Raw genomic sequence first — 27,299 nt, forward strand, 5'->3', positions numbered from 1 at the left:
TCCAATAGCTTGACTGTTTTGAAGGAATGGACTGAGAGTCTGGTGGGTTAAGTATTAATTCAATGCACTACACCTGCAACATACTTCCTTTTGAAGAGTGATGCCTCAATACAAACAAAAAATGATTGACTTCAATAATTGCCTTAGTTTCTCGTGTCATTCCAAGGGGATACATTATCTGTCCACCTGGGATGACATGATCGTCAGACCTCGATGCTTTGCCAGAGATGGTCTTCATCTGTCACTCCTGGGAGTCCAGCTACTGGCCAAGGCTCTTGCCACCCCCATAGTGCCTTTTTTAGACAGTGTCTCAAGGACAAAATTACCGATGTGAAAACTCTATCTAAAAACAACCTCAAGGTTTTGGTGCTAAATGCTAGGAGTCTTAACATGAAACTTCATTCACTGGAAGTAATCCTCACCTTGGAAGACATAGAGATTTGTGCAGTCATGGAGACCTGGTTCAAGGCTGTGGAGAGCACCCCAGCTATATCAGGCTATACCTTCTTCCACATGTTCAGACCACAAACTAAAGGAGATGGTGTATCAATATTCATTAAAGATAAATACACCTCTAGATTGGTTAGAGAGCATGATTCCCTGGAAATACTTCAGGTGCAATAACTGTTGGTAGGATACCTATTCAAGTCATTGCCAGCTACCGGACCCCCCCCCATCCATGAATCAGGACACACACTCTGCTTATTTGGATCTACTTGAGTCTATCAAGATACATCCAAACACCAATGGTTTTGGGCGACTTTAACTACCCATCCATTAACTGGGGAAATTACTTGTGCACAAACTCACTTAGATAAAGGGTCTTCAAATGCATTATCTCCAATGCCCTGGACCAGCTAGTGGACACCTCCACAAGGGGTGCAAACATCCTAGATCTGGTGCTTAACAATATGGGGGACCACTGTAGCACCCTCACTGTGAGGTCTTCCCTTGTGAGATCTGACCACAAATCAGTCTCATTCGAAGTAACTATCACACCTGTCCTCCACTCCAGCACCAGCTAAACTAAAAAAACTTATCCAAAGCAGGTTATAACCTCTTACTGGATGGAATAAATACCTTCACTGCACCTCCCCCCTCAGATGGAACTGGCAACAATGCCAAGTTCTACACAAATGCTTTATACAAACACCTGAACAACTGCACTGACTTGGACGTACTTGATAGGACCAAAACAAGCTCTTCAAGGAAGAGCAAACCTGGCTGGTAGACAACTGCCATTAATAGGCTTTACAATAAGGGGAAGAAATTGCTGTCAAAGAGTAAGAGAGAGTGACCCCTAAACTGGAAACACTCACTCCTCAGCTTAAACAAGCAAATAAGACTTCTTGTGAAGTCCACCAAAGCTAACTATGAATCCAAATTAGCTTCCTCGACTAAGGACAACCATAAGGCATTCTTTAGTTACATCTGTAATCTAAAAGAAAAGGCCCAGATTTGTGCTGAACCACATATGCCGAGCCTCTGGACATTACTAACCTGTTAGTCAATGAGTTCTGTGAAAACTTCACTCCCCTGTCCCCACAACACTTACTCGAAGACATCCCAACCACCTGTCCTCTGCCTTGTATCTCTAAAGTGCAGGGCGTGAACATCCTCTCTAAGCTGAAAAACACAGCATCCATGGGACCTAATAACATCCCAGGTTGCGTCCTACATGGACTCAAACAAGAATTAGCAATTCCATTGGGTATTCTTTTCAATCATAGTCTAAGCACTGGCTTCTTCCCAGCTGAATGGAAAAAGGCCAACGTTATCTCTCTCTCTTTAAGAACTGAACAAAACATTTGGACTATTTTAACTTAAACTAATTTGTGGATTGTTTGACTGCACTTTTTATGTCATCCTCAGCTGCAGGGCCTGTGTTACATTCTTGGGACCCCCAGCAAATGTTACATTTGGTGGCCCCCCCTAGGCACTTCCATCAAAGTATCACCCTGCCACTGCCTCCCTTCCAAAGCAGCCTTTTAGTTCATGCTGCAAACGTTTAGTAGTAGTATGTACAGACTGACATGTAGCTACAATGCTCTTACAGTACAATAGGCCTTTGTACGACATTATGTTGGCCCATCTCACAGAGGGACATTCACAGTTACTGGCATTTTAGTAACAGCAATGATACATTACACCAACTCTATTTATAGGTCTGGACTTAGGTAAAATGCTGTCTGTTTGCTCTAAGGTGCATTTTAATTTCTTTTCCTTTTACATAATCTTTTCATCCATTGATGACTTGAAAAGAAATTCTGATTAAGGAAGGAAATTCAGTGTTGCTGTTCATCTTAAGTTTTTCTTGCATCTTTTCAGCACACCTTTCCTGACCAAGACAGCACAGTAATAACCATTTAGGAAATAACTCAGTAAGCCAAGGCCCAGAAAGCCATAGGGTTATAGACCTGTGACACATTTTAGAGCATTTTCCCAACATTTTAATCCAATGGTGTCATAAACAAAAACACAAGCAAGAAATGAATTTCAGTATTTCTTTTTTCAAGGAAGACACAAGTTGTGCCCAAGGCTTAATATTCAAAGATGACAAAATAGTAGCTCACAGCAAACTAGCAAGCCATTTGTTGTCTGGATACAGAGGTCCAGTCTGGGAATACAACCTGCCTCCCTAACTCCCCTAAAAAGATGATCACTACCTGCGCATACTTCTGGTGTTAGACTGGGATAAAAGCAGAGGTTCAAATTGCCACAGTCATGTGTTTCAAGTGAGCGTTAACATACATATACATTGCATGCCTCCTCACTTCTCAACCCTAACCATCAATGACAGCTACCTGTATACGTGCCTGATGTGATATTGAATAAATAATGATGACAGTAATGTATTTTACTTTGCTCCTCAACAGTACACTATCCCTACACAAACTATAGTAACCTTCTTTGTACACCTCTGAGGTCTGTGAGAAGAGTAAAAGAAAACAATGACCACACTGCACTCAGCTCAAACATAAGTTGTAATGACTTCATGTGCACACCTCCATGGTTTGACTGTAATGAAAATTAAAGTAGTTACCACAATCCCCCCCCCCCTCCATAACCTACAGCAGCTTTCTGTACACTCACATCTGAGCAGGGCTGGTTTTAGAATGAGTGCAGATGAGAGCTTAGGCCATTATCAGCTTTATTCTAACAGTGCCAAATCACATCTCTGTTCAGGTTAAAGAACGTAATCAGAAAATGTATACATTTTTCTCATTTTTTCCCAACCAGCTACAGCTTTTATGGGGCCCTCACACAGTCAAGGATGATTAAGTGAGCCCCCTGTATCAATGTGTAAGTCTGGGGTGTGGGCACCACCAGTCTCCTTGAAAATTGAAGTGTCTGAATATTCTGTGACATATTTTATGCATTACTTTTGAAATACAATGACTTGTTAACTACATTTTTTCACCGATACCCAGAAGAATAACATATGTATCCTGGTGTTATTGGGTGTATGAAGACATAAAAATCAGCGATAATTTTTTTTTTTTTTATACAAATACAGACAAAATTCATAGCAATACTAGTTTTGTACTTATTTCAGCAAATAGCAATACATTGTAAAACACTGGTACTGCCACACCAGATTACTGTATAACAATCATCAAACAGCAGCAAGGGTAAGTTGCTTTTATTTACCTAGGTGAGGAGTAATGCATAGCTGTCACTGTCTTTGATTTCACAGAGCTTCCCTGATTTTGCTCATAATTTTGCTCTGTCCTTTATAAAAAAAAATGATTTGCTAATACATCATTCAGGAATACAGACAGTCAATAATTCCAGGCTGTGACACCCCTGCACTGGCCCAGTAATGAAGGAGCCTCAATCCTCACCACTAGCACCAGCAAGGGATGTGCACATTGGGAGAATGACAAGTACACACACAGTAAAGTACAACTTCTCTTAAGAGCACACAGAGATCACAGTCAGTGTGGGGCTGGTTTCTCCCTCTTTCTCCAGATCCCCAATAAAAGTCCCCACTGGCACAGCTATAGGATTAAGATCTCAGCCGAGTGGTCAAGCCAAAACCTTCAGCACCCTCTCTGTCCAACCAGTGCTTTGTGTCCCTGCCCAAGTAGCTGACACACACACACACACACACACACACACACACACACACACACACACTCTTTAAGATTTAATTTATATGCAAACACACAGACACTCCTGGGGAAGTCTGGCACAGGTTCACTAGGTATGCCCCCTTCTGCCCAGACTATAAGGTAGTACCAGCTGCCACCAAACACTACTTATCAGCTACTATAAGGCCCTTCTCTAAGGGTGCCCAATTCTACTGTGTAGGGTTACTATTATCCAAATGGTAAGTGTGACCAAGACTTGCAAGGCTTATTAGAGTGGCCCATACAGTGTCACCAAATGCATATGCAAGCACTCTATGAGTTTAAATATCTGTAAGCAAACCAGCCACAATTAAAAGGTTTAAATATACTTAGTAATAAATAATAAAAGAACAAGACAATACTCAATAACTCAATACAGTGACTACAGAGTTCAGAATCACAGGGAATATTTTAAAACAACATTGCAGGACAGTCTCACATAAATACAGAAAACATCTTACTATATTCCTATCTATCTCTAGAAGAGATTACTTTAATCTAGTACTTAATATTAGCAAGGCAGAAGTGCTGATGAAAGGATGTTTCTGGGTCCAAATACCAATACAAAATCCACAGCCTCACTCTCGGAGATAGTTCTTAAATTAATAATACACATTACTGCTGGGTTAGCTGGGTGACATGACTATTTGTCACCTGCCTTCAGTTCCCAGGCTAACAGATACCAACAAAATTTAACATTTCTCTGTGAAAAATACTTATCGCTTAGATGTTTGCCTAGAACTGGAAGTCATAAAACAATTAACAATCTTACATTTGAAACCTAGTAATTATTTCTGTTTCCAGACAATAGGAGAACCTCTAGCATTAGACATTGTGTCTGCTTGCTGCACTGAAACTAACTTTTATATAGCAGATCGTAAAGCACTTTTAACTTATTTTCCTGAGGTTTTGCAAGTTAACGCTGTATGTGCCAACTTCTGCTATTAATATAGTTTATATATATTTATGTTCTTTTTCAATAGGGTACACTTTGGTTACATTCTTGAAGCTCAGTACATAACATACAGTTAAACACACACGTCTGCACAAGTAGTTTAATATCCACATAACATATAGTTCTCTTACATTTGTAAGGTAAGCCTATGGATCATATTAATATTCACACATGACTTATGATTAGTTACAAAATTCCAGATACAGTAGCTGGGCTGGCAGTGTCACATTTCTATATAAACCATATAAATATTTTCAAGTGACATATAATTATTTACAAAATTCCAGCTATGTTCGCTGGCAGCATTTTGACTTGTCACACAGGCATCAGAAGTATATACTTCTTATTATCCAAAAAAATGCATGTTGATGCAAAATATGTTATTCTGTTAGTGAATTAAAGTAATATTTAAAATGTGTTCCTGATTTTGAGCCTTTATTTTGCTATTATTTTGGTATTGTACTGAATTCTTCTGCAAAGAAATTGAGAGTTGTAGTATCTGGTGTTCTACCAATATTTATAAAACTCCCTGAAAGAAAAAATAACATCCCCGAATATCTGAAGCATCAGCTCTTCTTAAAATACAAGGTTTGCACTCAAAACAGTCACATCTGCCTGCTGATCTCCTTACTGCTTACCTTGCTTATGTTCATTATCAACTTTATCCTAACAGGGTCATACCACAGCCCTGTTCAGGTTTAAGTGCATAATCAGGAAATTAATACATTTTTCCTCATTTTCCTAACCATCAGCTGCTTTTGTGGGGCCCACACACAGTCAATGATGATTAAGGGGTCCCATTCCAGCCACAGATATTGCAGGCACCTAAAGCTGTCTATGTTGTTGGTTTTAGTTGAGAGAATGTCCACCAGGCAGGGTTTAACTAAGTCAGAGGCACTTTGTCAGTAGTAAAATATTTAATGGAATTGTGAAGCCTGTTACTTTATAAAACACTGTTACTATAACCAGAGATATTGTTTGAATTTTAAAGGAAATATAAATAAGAGTTATTACCCACCTGGTTTATTAAGTATATGAGATGCTTTTGTTAGTTTGATAGACATGTTACAATATATCAACATAACTTGCTGTTGTTGGGGGGCCCCCAGAAACAGGTGGCCCCTAGTGACCGCAGGGTTCGCTGGTGACTAATGCCAGCTATGCTCTGCTGGATATAACTTTCATATAAGTTCAATAGTATACCTTTGAATAATAATGTAACATGTTTGTACTTAATATGGATTTTAGGGGAGATATGGGACTCATTTCATACAGTTCTGCAAATCATCTTGATTTTTTTCTTATTAACTAACAGTAAATAATGGATCAGATTCCAAAGAAAGTTATGGACAGTGGAGTCTAACGAAGGAAGACATTGGTGTAGTAGAAGCAGATGCAGTTCCATAATGGATGTTATGTCAGGCACCAGTAATTTAGTGTAGGAAACTGTGGTCTCTGTACACACATGCCAGATTCCAAAGCACAACAGGTGAACCCAACAGCAATAAAATGCAACAGAGTAGTATGCCAACAATTTTATGAAAGCACTTGACAGAGACCATATATGTTGATCATTTCCTCAAACAAATTAATACAAATTTATTCACAATCCTGCAGATTCTGCAGTACATTCATTAAAAAAAAGCAAGCTGCATTTAATGCACTACAGCAGACTGAGGTTTTATAAACCATACTACAGGATGATCTACAGATTTATCCCAGAAGGCAGCCAGGAAGAATCTGAACCAGGCTACAGTTAGTCCAGTTATCTGAACAGGAAATTGTAGATTGACACTGATTAAACAGAGAGCTGGGGCATGTCTTCACTCAGTCTGCAGGGTACCCCTGTCCTGGTAGAAGCAAAAGTGTGCCAGATTCTGAGTATACTGACCACTGGGAAATTCCACTGGCATATGGGTGATGCTATAAGGATGTCACAGGCAACTGTAAGTCACATACAAGGAGAGTTCCTGGCATTAATGTGCAGAAAGTGAAAGAATTCATCCACTTCCCAGCAACAGATATGGAGCACTGGACTACCCTGTAACAGTTCTACACCATCAACAGTTTTCTCATGTCCCTGGTGCAACTCATTGCACCCAAATACCAATCAAAACCCCAGCATCAGACAATGCAGAATAGTACATTAGTAGAAAGGGGTGGCCATTGCTCATTTGTCAAGTAATGTGCTCTGCAGGTGGCCTCATTATCAGTATCATGGCAACACAGTCTGGTAGTGTGCATGATGCAGCAATATGGAGGAAAAGTGAACTGGCGGCTGCTGTTTAACAAGGTGACATTCTAGAAGGGTTCCCAATCAGTACGTACAGGACCATAGCTATTTTGTAATCTGAATCAAGACCTGTCAGCAGTAAGCAAGGTGATTAAATGTGTGTTCTTCTACCAACAGCTGACAGGTTATCCACCAAAGTCTTGGCTCATGACTCCATTCAGAGCCCTATCTACACCCGCTGAGGATGCATACAGCAGAGTTCACATTACTAAATGAAACACTATTGAGTGTGTGTTTATCATGCTAAAATCAAAATTCAAATGTCTGTACAGATTCAGGGGTGCACTGGAATACACAACAGAAACAGTTTCACAGATGGTCACTGTGTATACCTTGCTGCCCAACATGCTAACAATGAAATACAGTGGCCCACCAGCCCTAGATAAGGGTAACTTGCCCCAAGGACAAAGATATCTAATGTGGAGCTATCAGAACTATCAAAGGATGATCAGGAGGACACAAGCGTGAGAACAACCAGGAATGGGCAATGGAGGCTGCAGCCTTATATAGTTCAAGTGACATACAGGAACTGGTTCAAAACTTTGAGTCATGACAAGCCACACATGCAGAAGTACACAGATATACCAGTGATATTCCCACAGTGTTGCCCCATTACAGCAGCACAGCAGATAACTACAGGAAAAAGGAAAGTATTTGTCCAGATGGAATATCATGTATACCATGACCACAGTATCATTTGCAAAACTATTCACAATGATCTTTAGGTGTATCCTTAGTTGATGCAATCAAAGCTCAGTGGAATAATTGGCACAAAATTGAATAACGGAATAATCTTGGGTGTCACAGATAATGTAGAAGTGACTAATGATGGGTGACCTACTAGCTGTATGCATTAATGCACAATGACAAGAAAACAGTTGCACATTTTACTAATGAAGCATTGGACTATCCTACAGTGTCATAGTAAAGCTAACTGCATAACCTCAGTATTAAATGTGTATTAATGACTGTGAATATACACTAACTTCTTTCTGCATTAGAAATATGTGAGCAATGCAGAAGGAAAGGCATTTAAAATGAATGGGTGATGCATTTACACTTGCCTTACACCAAGTGTGCATATAGAAGACTGCAAATGCAATGAAACTCAAAGGGTTGCTCTCTAGATACAACCAGCCATTGTGCTGTTGGTTATATATGGGTTCTATTCCCACATCAGTCCATTTCTGTGTTACTATAGAAATCCACCTTTTGTTATGTCATACATTTCTACAAAGTATGTGCACAAAACCATCTTTATGAACATCTGTGTGCTACAGCACATACTTCATGTAGGCCAAGAATGACTGAGTATTTTATTGATGTCTGCAAGGCCCTGTTACCTACAGTGATTGTATAATGTTGGAAATATGTAAGCATCCCAGGCTTTCTCGCAGGGATTTTGCACACGTCACATGTGTGCATATACCTGTGATAATGTTTGAGGAAGGATGTATATGTACATAATCACACAACCATATATATATATATATATGTATATATATATATATATATATATATATATATATATATATATATATATATATATATACACATACAGAGAGAGAGATCTAAAAAAATAATATATATATATATATATATATATATATATATATATATGTATATCATATCTACCTATATATATATATATATATATATATATATATATATATATAGAGAGAGAGATAGTGATACCTACATATATAGATATATCTATATATAGACATGCAATTCTATGTATACATGTATCTGCCTATGTGTTTTACTTAATTATCTGTGCAGTTACTTATGTTAGTGGGCCGGATTTACGAAAGCTTGCACAGAGTTGTAGAGTAGTGTAAGACATCAAACAGACAATATGTCTGCCGTGCGATACAAGAACAGCCGGCAGGGGCATGCACGAGAGCTGCTAAAGCTACTCTTGTACGGACAGCGTCATGGTATGCAAATTACCTCATTTGCTGCTGAAAGCTATGCAAATGAGGTAAATTTGCAATCCAGGAAACACTAACCTGTCCGTGGAAGATTAGTGTTATCGTCAGAAATGTACTCTGTTGGTAACGGAGTACCGTTCTGCAAATAGTTAAATGGAGCTATGACAGCTGCAAATAAAGGATGCATACAGTTGAGGAAGCATGCCAATGGCCAAATATAAGGCCATTGGCATTTATAAATGTTTAAAATTATTAAAATCTAATTTTTTTCCCCCGATCTCCGATGTTTAATCATACCGCAGCACCGTGCAAATGTGCTGCGCTTTAAAAAACAAGACAATAATTTAAAAATAGCCAAAAATAGGCATTTTCACTAAAAAGCTTATCCTGACATGCAGGTAAATGGCAGGCTGAAGACAACATGGCCACTGAGTAGTGGTTGCTAAGGCGGGGAAGCTTAGTTTTGAGAAATGTAACCATGCATTAGTAGGCAATCCTATGCAAATGAGGATAAGGATAGTGAATCCCAATTTTCCCCAGCATGTGAGCCATGTCTCAAGAGTGTAAGAGTAGGAGTAGGTGAGGAGTAGAGTAGAATATAGGTGACATCATGAGGGGGTATATCAGAAAGGCTGTAAGCTAATTGGAGCACAGTGGCTTTTGTTTTCCCTGAGTTGCTCAGGATTGCAAGAGGCATGCCTACAGTTGTTCTATTTGAAAACCTGAAACCAAAGGTGCACACTGTTAAAAGATCAGAAATTTCTTGCAAACATGCACACAACATGGGTGCTTGTGTGTGCTCGTGTGCACGCGTGTGCACATGTTTGTGTGGCGCTGCCCTGGGAGGAAACAGAAAGGCAAAAGGAAGGAAAAGAAGTTGTAGGAAGTTAACAAAGGAGAACTAGCAGAGCTGCCAGGTGAAATATATCATAATCAGCCAATTACACAGGCAGCAGACTATCCCAGCCCAGCCCAGCACTTTAAACTCTGCAAACAGCATCCCCCCCCCCTGTTTTTTTTCCCAAGTACTCTGCAACACTGCAGTATACAAAGAGGGAAAGCATAAAAAGCTTAAGTCAGACAAAATGTTAGGGGCTGCTTTTGCTATCATAAACCAACATGCGCAAGGTGCTGAGGGTGGTGATGTTGTGAATGCTGCTGAGCAACCCACAGTGAGGTGACGGAGAAGAGTGTACAGACCCAGGGTAACCTACCAGGGGCTACATGAGTTGGAGATAGTGGAGCACTATAGGGTGGACAGAGACCTCCTAGAGCAAATTGTTGAGCTGTGTCGGCCACGCCTCACACACAGAACCAACAGAGGGGAACCCATCCCAGTGGATACCAAGGTATGTGTTGGCATAAGAATACTAGCTACAGGTACCTTCCAGAGACCAACTGGTGATATGATGGGGATTTCACAGGCATCAACATCCAGGGTACTCCACCAGTTCCTGGATGCCATGTTAGAACATGTCGGTGACCACATATATTTCCCCAATTCCCTTGAGGCATTGGCCAGCAATATGCGTCGTTTCCACCAAATAGCAGAATACCTGAGGTAGTGGGTACAGTAGACTGCATGCACATATGCATCAAAGCACCACCCGTTGAGTGTGGTTGGATCTACATCAACTGTAAGGGCTTCTCCTCCATCAACTGCCAGGTCATGTGCGATGCCCAGGGCATAATAATGAATGTGTGTGCTGGCTGCCCTGGAAGCTATCACAATTCCCACATTTGGCATCTGATGCAGCTGTATCAGAGATTTGCCAGTGGGGACATTCCTGATGATCACCTAGTGGGGGATGCTGGATACGCACTGGAGCCGTGGCTGATGACACCCATCACAAATGCACACACACCTGAACAAGAACTTCATAATGAGGCACAAGCATAAACAAGAAGCATAATTGAGCGTGTGTTTGGGATGCTCAAGTCATGGTTCCAGTGCCTGGACACATCTGGTGGGCCCTTGCAGTACTCACCAACTACATGTACCCAAATTGTTATGCTATGTGCCATGCTACACAATATGATCCTGTGGAAAGAGCTGCAGCAGGAACAGCATGGGGCAGGGCCAAACAGCCCCCACCATTGCCAAGGCCTGCACAGGCACAGCGTGACTCAGAGGAGGAACAACCTGAGCCTACCCCAGTAGGCAGAAGGAGGCATGCCCAGTATGCTCTGGCCTTGGCAAAGAGGCAACGCATAGCACATACACTGACTCAGTAGGAACCCTGGAAACGACACCTCTCTTTGACTCGCACATACAGTAAAAGGGATGCCTAACTTGACACTACCTGTTTTCAAACATGTATAGGGAGTGTACTATGTGCATCCACCATAGGTAGCCTGCAGCACCACCTGAGGCATGATTGCCCTATTTTAAGCACTATAAAGCACTGCTAAGCACATTTTACCAGTTACTGAGCATATTTAAATACAATTGGGTGTAGCTGTGCACCGTTCTAACCAGCGCAACATTGGGCAAAGTTGGACAATGTTGGGCAAATTCGAGCAAAGTCAGGTAAACACACCTGCTTTACTGTTCCTTAACCAGTCAGGTCTGCCCAGCAGGAATATAAAAAGCAGTGACAGGGCTCGAATTCAGGATACTGTGCACTATAGTCACAGTACTGAACCACTAAGCCATGACAGCATTTCACTGCAACAGATCACAACTTAAGTCACTCATACATACCGGTTGGGGGGGTCACATACCTAACAGTCACAGCCAGCAGGACAATTGTAAACAAACGCAAATACAAACAAATGCTGTATCATGCCCTCTGAAGAGGCATATGAGTAACCTCCCCCCAGGCCTATGCAGACAGATAGCAGGCCAGGCAGTGTGATGTGGGTTGGGTAGGCTAAGAAGTCACAAACTAATATGCTTGTAATTGGAAGCTAAGGTCTGTAGTACAGTGATATGCCTCAAGCCAGTATGACAGGCAACAGTACAGACTGAAATTGAGTACCTGACATAGCAGTGCAGGCATAGCAAATATGTATAAGTGTCAGGTGTACCCCTCATCCTATGTACACACAGTAACAATCAGGTGTGCCCACCCGGGTAGAAATGTACAAATAATAGCTGTCCCCCCCTGTATGTAGAACTGTTGATAAGTCTATGTAAATTGACTCATGGAAGCCCTGCAGGCACAGCGTGCTTCCTGTCGATGTACAACACAAAGGTAAGCCCTGAAGTAAAAACCAACTTGATTTTTCACACACATATAGTATATACACCCATAGTGGGCATGCTTAAACAAATTTAGCAAATTTCAGTCAGCAACATACTAAAAGGTCATACTGGGCATGCTCACACACTTAGGCCATGTCTGAGTACAGCAGTGGGCCACACATATCTGGCAGTTGCCGTTCTTACTCCAGACACATGTCACTATTCACCAATCCTGCCTTGTGCACACAGTGATATGAAAAAGACCCATATAATATATTGGACCCTTGTCATAATCAAACTATGTACTACAAGTACTTAAGTTGTTCAATGAAAGTGAAAATGCAAAGAAGATCAATAAATCTCTGATCAGTATCATCAAGAAACAATGAGCACTCCTAACATTATCCAAGCCATGTTCTGGCAAAAATATTGCCAAAGAGGCCATAGAGAACCATGAAGCTGTCTTTCGCTATGTCATAAATATCAATGTAAACTCATATATGTTCTGAGTTGGTGCAAAGTGTAAATGAATACATGTACATGACTGACATTGCCAACATCTTGTCAGACAGGTTCATACATATTTACCCCCCTCTCACTGACAAAAGGGCCCATTACCATACCTGGAGATTGTGAAAATCCAGAAAACACATATACAATGGTTAAACAGCTCTATCCAAACCTAAAAACACAGTGTCTATGAGATGACATGGTTTCCCTGGCTGTGTCATATGTGAACTCCAAAACAAACAGACCCTGCACCTGAACAGTCTGCTGAGACTCACCCTCTGTACAAGATATGAAACTGTTGAATGGGTTACAGCAACATTTGGCACACTCCAAAAGTGTTGGTGCACAGCAGACCATGGGAACTATTGTCTTATATGCCTAATAAGCCAGATCTGCAAGGCCATGGAGTCCATCATTATGGAACTCATAAACAGAGCTATTGGGAGCCTACAAACACCCAACCTTACCCATTTTGGTTTGGTCAGGGGCAGATCATGGTTCCTAAACCTGCTAGCAAGTTTTCAAGGCAGTTACCCAGGACATACAGCAATGAAACGAGCTATACACGGCATACATAGACCTTGAAAAGCCCTTTTCCAACATCCCACACACATGTCGTATTCAAAAAATCAACAACTTGTGCATAAACAAGTATGTCATCTGATGGATTGCCAACTGGGGCACAGATAGATCCCACAAGGTAAGAATTGTGGACTCCCTGTTGGACTGTAAGCTGGTAACAACTGCTGTCCCCCATGGCTCAGTCCTGGGACCCCTTCTGTCTGGTATATACTTTTCAGAAATACAGTCAAACACATGAGGGCTATGGTTAGCAAAGTTTGTGGATGACTGCAAAAAGGTTGTCATAATCGATGTTTGGGACAACAGAGACATCCTTAAAAAGGGTCTCAGTCGAACAGATGTGGTGTCAAAATTATGGCCTCGAGCTACAGTCATACAAATACCACATAGGTGCCAACACCCTAAATATGGAGGTAATAATAAGGGATCTATGGACACATGCGGATAATCTCTACTTCCAGAAACACATTCACAAAGTGGTTAGAAAATCATGCTATGTGTTCCCACAAATTGCCCAGGTCTTTGCATGTAGGTCAAAGGAGGTTCCCTCTACTCATCAGTCACCAGACCCATCAGAGAGTATCACAGCACACTTTAGATGAATCTAACAAGACACCTTCAGCAGCTGGAAAGACCACTGAAGTACCTCAACAAGAGGATTACTGGCCTCAAACAGTTGCCCCATGCAACAAGATTGAATTGAACTCAATCTGTACTCTATTACATACTGTCTACTCAGACGACCTCTGCCCAACAGACAGGTCCATGTCCAATGCAGAACTGATGTGCATGCGCTATCTGAAGTAAACCCAAGCTCACTGTGCCACATGCTCTAGGGATATCATCATCACAATAATAAATAGAACATGTTGGAGGGATACATTACTAACTCACAGACTTCCCTTGCTTCGGAACAGGCTCCCAACCTACATTAAGCTGAGTCCCTCACTGAAACCCTTCCAGAGGAGCCTTGATGAGTGTATATGAAACTGAACTGTCACACCATGGATCACTTCATCAGCTCTACTACAAAGAGGCCTAAGGAACTAACCCCATGTGTGGTGATAGCTGCACACTCTGGCCATACTAATATGTGCCTTCAGGCAGATAGCCTATTACCTACCTATGTACCTATATATATGTAGGGGGGGACACAGTATAATAAGCCAAAGATGGATGGGCAGAGATGTGTGTAAGAGGGTGACCATGACAGGGAGCCATCTAGGACTGTCCCACCCAGCACACATCCCAATGGCACAAAAGACATGAGGTGCACATCTCACCCACTGTACATAACAGCCACCAGTATCTGTAAGCATTACAATGTATGCGGTCCATGAGCCTGCTGTACAACATGACTGTACAATGAAGTACACATCTACTATCTGTAGACATGTACCTGTCGCATAGGTTCATGGGTATGTAGTAGGCTAACTTCACAAAGGCATATATTAGTCGAGGCAAGTTGTGCAGCTTTCACCACCCCATTGGGTAGTCTCCTAAGCCCTAGTTCTAATAGTTAGTACCCTGAGTCCCTTTCTAGTGGGGCTGCTGAAGTGATGCCTGGCCTGAATTGTCTGTTTACCATCCACTCATCAAGGTTCCTATTGAAGAGTGTCAGCATGGGGCTCTGTCTGATGTACATTGGGACTCTGTTCCACAGAAAGGCAAGTGTCTGGGATGGTACTCTATCCCACCAGCATGTTGTATTCATTGTTGTGATGAGGTTCATATCCCTGGAGTGTGTAGTGTGACTCAATTTTGTTATCCGTAGATGGAGCATGTTCAACAGTTATGTGTTGGACATGGCTCTGTGTGTTAGGCAGAGTGTGCCTCTGAGTAGGCGGTACACAACAGAGAACAGATTTAGTTTAACCAGTTGTGTTGCATAACACAACTGTTTGAGGCCAGTAATCCTCTTGGTGAGGTACCTCTGTGGTCTCTACAGCTGCTGGATATGCTTAGTCAAGTACATCCAAATGGTGCATTGTACTCAATGATGGGTCTGATGACTTAAGAGTAGAGGGCCACCACTACCTCTTTTGATCCTGATACAAACCTTTTGTTGATTAGATGGGCCACATAGGATTTCCCAATCACTTTGGCAACATGGTTGTCAAAGGAAAGATGACTATCTACTTGTGTCCCCAGATCCCTTATTACCTTGTTAGATTTTAGGGGGTAACACCTATGTGGTAGTTTGTGGGTACTTTGTTTTCACCAATGGGGATTACTATGCATTCTTCCACATTGAGCTTGAGGCCATGATTCTGACACCTCACGTCTGTCTCATAGAGTCCCTTCTGGAGAATATTTGTGTCATCTAGGGAATCTATTATGGCAAACACTTTACAGTTCCCATCAAATTTAGTCAACCACAACCCTCCTGTGCTGGCATGTACTTTTGAGAAGTATATACCAAACAGTAGGGACCCCAGGACTGAACACTGTGGGACACCAGTTATTACCGGTGTAGAGTCTGACATGCAGCCAGCAACTCTTAATTTGTGGGATCTATCTGTGAGCCAGTTTGCATTCCATCTTGTGATGTATGGATTCATGCCCAGGTTGGTGAGTTCATCTGTGATACCTGACTGCGGAATGGTGTCAAAGGCCTTAGCGAGGTATAGGTAGGCTGTGTGGAGCTCATTTCAATCATCTGTAGCCTGGGTAACTGTCTCAAAGAAATCCACCCAGTTCAGGAGGTGTGATCTGCATTTAACAAAGCCAAACTGGGTGTGCTCAACAGTGTGAAGGTTCACAATGTCTTTATTGTTGACTTCCATTATGATTGGCTCCATTGCCTTGCAGATCAGACTCAACAGGCTCATAGAGCATGAATGCCAAGGGTCGTTTGTGGCCCCACCCCTGTGGAGTGGGAAGAACATTGCCATGCAACATTCTATGGTTACATATCCTGTAGAGAGGATGTAGAGAGAGGTGCAGGTATCCTTGATGAATATGGATACATCCCCACCCTATGTGCTATGATCCAGGTTCTGATGATGGAAGGTATGGAATGAGTAGTATCCTGGTAGTGCTGGAGTGCTCTCTGGAGCCTTGAACTAGGTTTCTGTTACTGCACATATATCAATAGTCTACATACTGAGAAGTGCCTTGAGTGTGTGCATTTGGAGGCTGAAACTTCTGGCAATGAGTAGCATTTAGCTCACTTTGTGATTATTTGTGTTGGTTATGGGGTTTGGTTTGTCCTGAGTGACCGGTAATCCACACCTGAAGTCAACGCCTCATTGGTCTGATCTGACCATAAGCTAATTACCCTACATATTCACATTCTGCCCCCACCCCCATTAAGGAAACCATGTTAAAAATTTTCTACAAAGCCAACTTCATGCTTCTTAAAACAGAAGTGCTGAACTTCAGGACACCCATGCAGATGGACAATACAGTTACGACTACTGAATCCTACACAATTGCATTTAATAAGCACATACATGAGTGCATGGATCATGCTATCCCAAACAGAATCAAGATGCTATCCTCCAAGAAAAGGAAGCCGATCTGGTGGTCCCCTGCCATAAAGAAACTGTATAACAGAAGGAAGAAACTTTTGCAAAAGAGGGTAAAATCCCATGAGTGCTCCCTGGTCAGCCTCAGTAAGAAGCTGCGATCCCTGATAAAATCCTCCAAAGTTAGTTATGAAAACAAAATTGCCACTGATTCTAAATACAACCACAAAGCATTCTATAGCTATGTTAAGAATCTCAGTGGCAACACTCAGATCTGCTCTGAGTTACAGCACAATGGCACTAAATATACAGACCCAACTGATATTGCTAAAATCCTGGCAGATAGGATCAGTGCTAACTTTACCCCCCCTCTCACCCATGAAAGAGCCCATCTCTATACCGGAAGAATGCAAAGTTGTTGTCATCATGGCTGCACAGGTAAAAACCACTCTCCAAAGCCAGGAACACAGCATCCATGAGACCAGACAACATCCCAGGCTGCGTTCTACACGAACTACAGAACAAACTGGCACCACACCTAAGTACCATGCTCAATCATAGCCTCACCTCAGGCTTTGTTCCTGCTGAATGGTGCACAGCGATGGTTATCCCACTACACAAGGGGGAGCCACCACGGACCCCAGGAACTAGCGCCCCATTAGCCTGATGAGCCTGGTCTGCAAGGCCATGGAACGTATCATCATGGAACTTATAAACAAAGACATTGATGATCTCCAAACTCTGGACCACAACTAATTTGGGTTTATAAAAGGCAGATCATGTCTCCTAAACCTGATAGACATCTTTGAAGCAGTCACCAAAGCCGTAGACAAGGGTAAGGTGGTTCACACAGCCTATCTAGATCTTGCCAAGGCTTTCAACACCATCCCCCACTCTGGAATTATAGATAAACTCGCTAAACTAGGTATAAATCCCTATGTCGCAAGATGGGTTGCCAACTGGCTCATTGACAGAACCCACACTGTGAAAGTAGAAGACTCCAAATCCGACTTAAGACCAGTGACAAGTGGAGTACCACAGGGTTCAGTCCCATGTCCTGTCCTGTTTGGTATCTACTTCCTTGAAGTACAGGCTAACACAGAAGGTCTTTGGCTATTGAAGTTCACAGATGACTGCAAACTAGGAGCCATAACTGAAATTACTAATGATGTGAACATCCTACAAAAGGGCCTCACTGAGACAGATGCCTGATGTCAAAGCCATGGCCTCAAGCTCAATGCCAGAACGTGCATTGTCATCCCCTTTGGTGAAAACTCTGTACCCATGAACTACAACATAGGTGGTAGTATACTTAACACTAAAAGTGTGATAAGAGACATTGGGACACAGGTGGACAGTAGTCTCTCCTTTGATGATCACATTGCCACAGTAGTCAGGAAATCCTTCTACGTGGCACACCTCATCACAAAAGGTTTCTCATGCAGAAAAAAAGAGGTCATTGTTCCCCTCTACTCATCACTCATTAGATCCATTATAGAGTACAACGCCCCTTTTGGTATATACCTCACAAGACATCTACAACAACTGGAAAGCCCGCAGAAATACCTCACAAAGAGGATTACCGGCCTCAAATACATGCCCTACACAGACCGTCTCAAAACACTCCAGCTTTACTCTATAGTATATCGCCTACTCAGAGGTGATCTCTGCCTAACCTACAAAGCTATGTCAAACACAGAGCTGTTGGACATGCTCCACTTAAAGAAATCCCAATCCCTCTGAGCCTCAGCCCCAAAACCCAGACCGAAATACAAAAGAAGGGGGTGTATCCATTTTCATAAATTATACCTACACCTCCACATTAGTGGCACAGTACGAGGCCTCGGAGACCATCCAAGTACTTATCAGATTGTAGCCTGCTAAAATCACCTACCTTGTCTCAGGACCCTCACTCAGCATTCCTGAGAACACTGGAAAATATAAAGGTCCTACCAGACAGCGAGATATTAGGAGATTTCAACTACCCAAACATTGACTGGGAGAATTACTCAAATACAAACTCCTTTGCCCAACGCTTCCTAGAGTTTATAAACTCAAACGCCCTGGAGCAGAGATCACCATGCCCACTAGAGGTGACAACATACTGGACCTGATTATCACCAACATGGGGGATCAGTGTTCCACAGCAGAGTTAAACCCCTCGCTGGTAAGATCAGATCATAAAGTAATCACACTGGACATCCACATCCCGACCCCACCTCCAGTCAAGGAAACCACTGTGAAAATCTTTTCAAAAGCAAACTTCACACTTCTCAAGACCGAAGTGGAAAGTTTTAAAGCCCCCTTGCTACAGGATAATGCTATCCAATCCACAGAATTCTTTACAAGTGCATTCGATGCACATCTACAGGGATGCATGGATCGAGCCATCCCAAGTAAAACCAAGACTCACTCCTCCAAAAAGAGGAAACCAGTCTGGTGGTCCTTGGCCATAAATAAGCTATACAACAAAAGAAGGAAACTACTACATGATAGAGCAAAATTCCAAAAAGGAAAGGCATCACTGATCATTATTAGTAAGAAACTATGATCGCTCATAAAATCATCCAAGGCCAGTTTCTAAAGAAATACTGCCAAGGAATCCAAAGATAACCATAAAGTCTTCTTTAGCTACATCAAAAATTTAGGTGGCAACTCTCAGATATGCTCTGAGCTACTGCAAAATGGCAAAAAATACACTGAACCAACTGACATTGCCAACATCCTGGCGGACAAGTTCAGTGCAAACTTCAGCCCCCCTCACCCCCAAAATGGCCCATGTTCATCCCAGAAGAATGCAGAGCCCCAGACATCATGGACATGCAGGTAAAAACAGCCCTCTCCAAAGCTAAGAACACAGCATCAATGGGACTGGATGGTGTCTCAGGCTGTGACTTACATGAGCTCCAAAAGGAACTAAACCCTCACCTAAATTCACTGTTCAGAATCAGCCTTACCACAGGCTATGTACCCAAAGAATGTCATCCAGCAACAGTCATCCTGCTCCACAAAGGTGGTGCCACAACAGAACCTGGGAACTATCACCCTATAAGCCTGACCAGCCTGGTCTGCAAAGCTATGGAGTGAATTATCATGGAACTCATAAAAAGAGACACTGGGAACCTCCATACACTGGACCCTAACCAATTTGGCTTTGTTAAAGGCAGATCCTGCTTCCTAAACATAGTTGACTTCTTTGAAACAGTTACCAAGGCCATAGATGAAGGGAAGGTAATCCACACAGCCTACCTGGACCTCACTAAGGCCTTTGACACCATTCCCCACTCTGGCATCATAGACAAGCTTACCAGCTTGAACATTAACCCCTATGTCATGAGATGGGTGGCCAACTGGCTCACAGATAGAACACACATGGTCAGAGTTGCGGATGCCATGTCCGACTCTAAACCAGTCACAAGTAGCATCCCACAGGGCTCAGTCCTGAGACCTCTCCTGTTCGGTATATACTTCTCTGAGGTACAGGCAAGCTCGGGAGGACTATGGCTGACCAAGTTCACAGATGACTGCAAACTGGGGACCATAATCAACTCTCCGGCTGACACAGACATCCTCCCGAAGGGTCTTACAGAGACAGATACCTGGTGTCAAAACTATAGCCTCAAGATGAATGCCAAAAATGCATAGTCATCCCATTTGGTAAAAACAATGTGCCCACGAATTACCACATAGGTGGTAATCCACTAGATACAGAAAATGTAATTAGGGACCTGGGGACCCAGGTAGATAGTAACCTCTCCTTTGATAATCACATTGTCAAAGTGGTTAGAAATTCCTTCTATGTAGCCCACCTAATCATGAAAACGTTCACCTCTAGATCGAGAGGTCATTGTGCCCCTCTACTGATCACTCATTAGACCCATAATAGAGTACAATGCCCCATATAATAGGTACCTTAATTGGCACATGCAACTGCTGGAAAGACCACAGAAGTACCTCACCAAGAGGATCATGGGCCTCAAAGAGAGGCCCTATGCAGCTCAACTAAAGAAACTCCAGCTCTATTCGGTTGCTTACTGCCTGCTCAGAGGTGATCTATGCCTGACGTATAAGGCCATGTCCAACCCGGAATTAATGGACATGCTCCACCTCAAGAAAACCAAATCTCTTAGAGCCACATGCTCCAGTGAATTAAACCTCACCACAGCAATAAACAGGACGTGCTGGAGGGATAGATTCCTGTCCCAGAGACTTCCCTTGCTCTGGAATAGAATCCCAGTTTATGTTAGGCAGAGCCCCTCACTGACTCTCTTCAAGAGGAATCTTGACGAGTGGATGGAAAATCATAAATTTACCCCTGGGATTACTGCAGTGGCCCAGCTAGACAGTGGCCCAGGAAACTAATTTAAAAGGGAGGCGAATGCCAACTCATTCTGGCTAGGCTTATAAATGCCCTTCGGCAGATAGCCTAGTACCTACCTAGGAACCTATGAACCTACACGCTCTAGGGACCTAAACCTTGTCACCACAGAAAACAGAACATGCTGGAGGGATAGATTCCTGTCCCAGAGACTTCCCATACTCCGGAATAAACTACCTATCTATATCAAACAAAGCTCCTCATTAGCACTCTTCAAGAAAAATCTTGATGATTGGATGGGAAATAGGAAATTCTCCCCGGGGATCACTTCTGTGTCTCTGCTCGACAGTGGCACAGGAAAATACATTTCTTGGGTGGCAAAAGCCAGGGTACCTTTTTGGCTGGGCTTGTACAGACCCCAGGGCCGATAGCCTAGTACCTACCTATGAACCTATGAACTTTTGAGCCTTGCTAAAAAGGTAATATGGGGACAGCAAGAGCCTTGGCCAGTATTCAGAAGCATAGGAGTGACAGGTGCAAACCATCTGTAGCGAAGCAACGTGGCTTATCTATCATGTCATCACAGGCAGACAGAGACTGGATCCCCTTTGAATGACACCAGAAGCTCAGCCAATTGTTGAAGTTTATTGTCTTTCTGTTATATTGCAGTATCATGTAGGTGAAGTTAAGATGCTACTCAAGGTCAGGGTCATACCAGCCTGGGCTACATGATCATAGAGCTAATATATATCTCTTGTCATGTTGTCCTGGGAGGTATGTCTCAGATCATTCACACTGACATGTACAAAGAACACGTCACATATGTACTTGTTCTGGAATGATGTAAGTACTTGTGTTATGTGACAGATCATAGCACCTGACAGACAACTGACAGTAACCTTCCCCTTGTCCAGCCAAGTGAGTGGAACATCTGTGTGCCTGACTATGAAGTCAACTATTACTAGTGTGTTGGGCATGTTGTTTTGCCTTAGGGTCTGTTGTGAGGCACACTGCTTTTGTGTATTATGTGTTTTCTGGTGTGTGCTTGAAGGTGCATGTTGCTTGCTTGTCTACTTAGGAAGACACTCTCTCTTTTTCAGATTAATATTTGTATTCTCCGAGTATGTTAATGTGTATTTATGTGTGTGCTTTGCTGGTGCTTATATTGTAGGTCTATGTGAGACAGTTGGTGTTGTGGTTGTATGACCCTACTCCTCCTGACTGTATTGTCCAGTATTGGGTTGACAGAGCATAGCCACCAGTTTGACCCTGTGTGTGCCAGCATGTGGTGCATCGACCCATATATGATATGGTCATGGCCTTTGCATACAATATACTCACAATACACTTAGTATGATAAGCCTGCTGAGGTTAGCAAATGTGAAAAAATACCTTTGGGTAAACTGTCAGCAAGTAATGTCTGTATTGCACCCTGTAACTAAATATTGCTTGCTGAAGTGTAAAGACGTACTTAGTTTGGATTAAGAACCTCGCACTTGCCAACTGTGTGTGTGTGTGTGTGTGTGTGTGTGTGTGTGTGTGTGTGTGTGTGTGTGTGTATGTGTGTGTGTGTGTGTGTGTGTGTTTGTGTGTGTGTGTGTGTCTCCCTGGGGAGAGAGCAACCTTTTTGGAGACTACTCACACCCCTTAAAAGTGGTATACTCATCTTTGTCAAGTCTGATTATGTCACCATCCTACAAATATACCTGTGGAAAAGAGAAATCCCAGTAATGTGTATAGTGCATTGTGTAAATGTGTATTGCTGCATTATCATAATGTAGTTAAGTAGGGGTTCAAATCATGCACTTGCCAACTGTGTGTGAGTGTGTGTGTCTCCTTGGGAAGGAGCAACCTTTTTGGAGACTACTCACACCCCTTAAAAGTGGTATACTCATCTTTGTCAAGTCTGATGATGTCACCATCCTACAAATATACCTGTGGAAAAGCAGTATTCCAGGAATGTGTATAGCACATCAGGTAAATGTTTACTGCTGTAATATAGTTAGGGAAGGATTTGAATCCTGCACTTGCCAACTGTGTTTGTGTGTCTCCCTGGGGAGGAGCAGCCTTTTTGGAGACTACTCACACCCTTTAAAAGTTGTATACTCATCTTTGTCAAGTGTGATGATGTCACCATCCTACAAATATACCTGTGGAAAGCAGAAATCCCAATAATGTGTATAGTGCGTCGTGTAAATGTGTACTACTGTATTATTGTAATGTAGTTAGGTAGGGGTTTGAATCCTGCACTTGCCCAATTGTGTGTCTCTCCCTGGGAGGGGAGCAACTTTTTGGAGAATACTCACACCCCTTAAAAGTGGTATACTCATCTTTGGCAAATCTGATGATGTCACCATCCTACAAATATACCTGTGGAAAAGTGAAATTCCAATAATGTGTATAGCGTGTCATGTAAATGCATATTTCTATAGCATCATAATGTACTCAGGAAGGACTTTGAATCCTGCACTTGCTGACTGTGCATGTGTTCTAGGTGTGTGACCCTGTTGGCCAATGTGGAGTGGGTTTTGATTTTTCTAGTGTATAACATATCACAATGGCAACTGTATGTGCATTACACATGTAAGGTAGCTGTGGGGCAAAGCTATATACATACATGTGACCTCAATTATTTCATAGGTGGGTACTCTGTTTCTCCATGAACGCATCTGTTATCTTTGCCAGAGCATGCTGGTGCTTGCCAGACCTTAGGTCACTTCTGTATGCTTGTAACAAGCTTAGCCACTTCAGTGATCCCTGGGATACGTCTTCTGTTTCACATCCACTCATCACGGTTTCTATTGAAGAGTGGGAGTCTTATGTTTGAGGTATATTTGAATCCTGTTCCAAAGCAAGCAAAGTCTAGCAAAGATGAGTAATCATTATAGGTGTGCAACAACCTCTGTGGATCTGCATGCAAACCCTTTATTGCTTATGTGCTCCACAGAGGGATTTCCAAAACCCTTTGGTAATGTGATTATCAAAGGAGAGATGACTAAACACATGGCTCTATGTATACATTAGTACCTGTTCCACATTTTGGGGGTGACTACCTATGTGGTTCTCTGGGGATACTTTGTTTTCTAAAAGTGGATAACTGTGCTTTCTTTGGCTTATAGCTTTACAGCATGAGTTTGACACCAGGTATCTGTCTCTATGATACCCTTTTGGAGGATGTGTGTGTCATCTAGAGAATAAAGTATAGCCCACAGTATGCATTTTCATCAAACATGGGCAGACATATCCCTACTGTGTTTGCTTGTACCTAAGAAAGCTATATGCCAAACAGGAGTGGTCCCAGGACTGAGTGCAGGTGAATACCACTTGTTACTGGCATAGAATTGCACATGGAGGCTGCAAATGTTGCTGTGTTTCCTACATCTGTGTGTCAGTTGTCAATCCATCATCTAAAAATCATTTATGGTCAGTCTGTTGAGGTTATGTATAATACCAGAATGAGGGATGGGTATGAATTGCTGGTGAGCTATAGCTTGGCTGTGTGGACCTCCCCTCCCTCATCTATAGCCTTGTTAACTGGCTTGGAGTCTACTAGGTGTAGGAGCCATGATCAGGCCTTTACAGAATCTAAGTGGGTATGGTGCAGTGTTTGCAGGTTCATAATGTCTCTGTTAATGAGTTCCATAATGCTGTGCTCCATAGCCTTCCAGATAACATTTGTTTGGCTTATAGGGTGAGAGTTTCCAGGATCTGTTGTAGTCCTACCCTCAATCAATTTATGTTAACATTTACACTGGGTGTGATGAGGGTGGACAGGTTTAGGAATAAGTATATTAGAGGGAATAAGTATATGCAGAGTATATTGTGAAATAGATGCTAAGGATGAAGCCACCAGGTAACAGGAAAAGAGGAATGCCTAAGATGAGGTTTATGGCTGTGGTGAGAGAGGACATGCAGGTAGATGGTGTGACAGTGCAAGAGGCAGAGGGCAGGAAAAAATGGAAACAGATGATCTACTGTGGCGACCCCTAATGGGAGCATCCAAAAGGAGAAGAAGAAGATGTTGTAGCTCAACCCTTGTGGACTGTGAACACCATTACCGTACGTCATTCCACAAGTATGTAACCTGTATAGAGGCTGCATCTGGACAGAGGGTTTAGGTGAGTGGTGACTTCATATGTCAGCTTGTGTATGACAAAGCCAGGGACACTGTCCAGTACCATTGCCACTGTGGTTTGGACTTTGGTAAAGAGATGTTTTAACTAGAGTGTCTGTGAATCATCAGGTTGTACATTCTTCAGGTCTGGAAATGTGGCCCTTGTGTAATGACAGGGTGGTGAAATCCGCATTCAAACTATCTGACAAGGAATTGGTAATCTCAGTCAGATAAGTGTACTTTGTGACCATTTACATTAACTGTGACCCAATCTGAGATTTCCCCTGTAGATTATAAACAACACTAAAGAAAGCTTTAGTGTTGTCTTTGGAATCCTTGCCATTATGTATTCTGAAGCTTGCCTTGTATGTTTATTGAAGGATTGTATTTTCTGAATGATACTGACCAGAGAGGTTATCCCTTCTTGGTATGTAACTCTTTTTTGGTACAACTTCACATCTTCTATTATATATTGAGTTTATGGCAGGGGTCCATGAGACTAATGCATTTTACTGTATAAGTGAGAATTTCTTGTGTTTGTGATAGCATGGTCCATGCAACCCTGTAGGTGAACAGTGTGCATTACTAAGGAATTATGCAGCTGGGACAGTGTAAACCTTAGTAATGCAAACCAATGACAGATAGCAATAACAGCATCACCCACAGCACTGTGTCAACCTGTGTCATACACACACATGCGTACTCAAGTTACAAAATATGTGTAGTACAATGCATACTGGCCACCAATAGAAATTATGGAGTGTTAACACTGGCCAATACAGGGCATGTCACCCTGCCCGTGTGCCCAATATGCATGTACATGCAGACAGTGCACCTCCTCCATGTTCACAAATGGACAACTGCAAACCTGTGTTGCACACACCCCACACTTACTGTCCACTGTATAATGCATGCTGACACAACTACACACATCAGCCAAGTGGCACATGGGCAAACAAAACACAATTGGAATAAACACTGGTGAAAACAATACAGCATTGCTAATTACAGCTTTAATGCATCATGCCTGCTCAGCTACACCTTCAAGGATATCATTACACTTTACTGCTGACAGCATTCTACACATCCAACCATTGCTATACATTATTAAAGTCACCCTGTGCATCAGCACCATGTTAGCCTGTTCCTGCATCAATGTTACAGATGACAGGAGGTGGCACAGGTTTTGTCATATGCACAGGGTGTGTTGTTGGTTTGCCAGAGGCCTACACTGAGCCATACGATCAACATGTGTGTGTGAGGGCCATGAGTACTGTTATGGGCCAATGTTGATGTAATGTGTGCTGGTATGTGTTTGCCCTAGGTTTCTGGTTTATGTGTGTGTGTCTGCATGCACACAGTTCCACCATGTGGCTGCCATATATGGGGATTTGTGAGACAGCTACAGACTGTACCTGGCAGGCTTTACAGATCACCATCTCTGGCCACGGATACGGAACATGTGCCTGGCAGGGGTGCTACAGACAGTATCAGGTACTAATCCAGATTGGGTACTATCTAAAGAGGTTGACATATATCCACTGGATCCAGGTCCCTGCTGGGACTGGCCAGAGCCACATGCACGTGGTCTGCTAGGGTGGTCTATGGACAGCCCCCCAAACATTGCTTGGGCTGGTACTGGCACTACGGGAGCAGCTGTGATTTGCTGGACATCCACGGTGACCTCCAGCTGATGATGTTGCTGGCATATATCCATGTCGATGTCTCAACCGTCCCGCACTGTCCTGACACATGGACATGACATTGTGGAGGACATCCAATGTCTCACCCCAATGTTTGTCA

The sequence above is a fragment of the Protopterus annectens genome, chromosome 1.part2 (assembly GCF_019279795.1).
Source record: "Protopterus annectens isolate FY-2018-M chromosome 1.part2, PAN1.0, whole genome shotgun sequence".
NCBI classification, from domain to species: Eukaryota; Metazoa; Chordata; order Ceratodontiformes; family Protopteridae; genus Protopterus; species Protopterus annectens.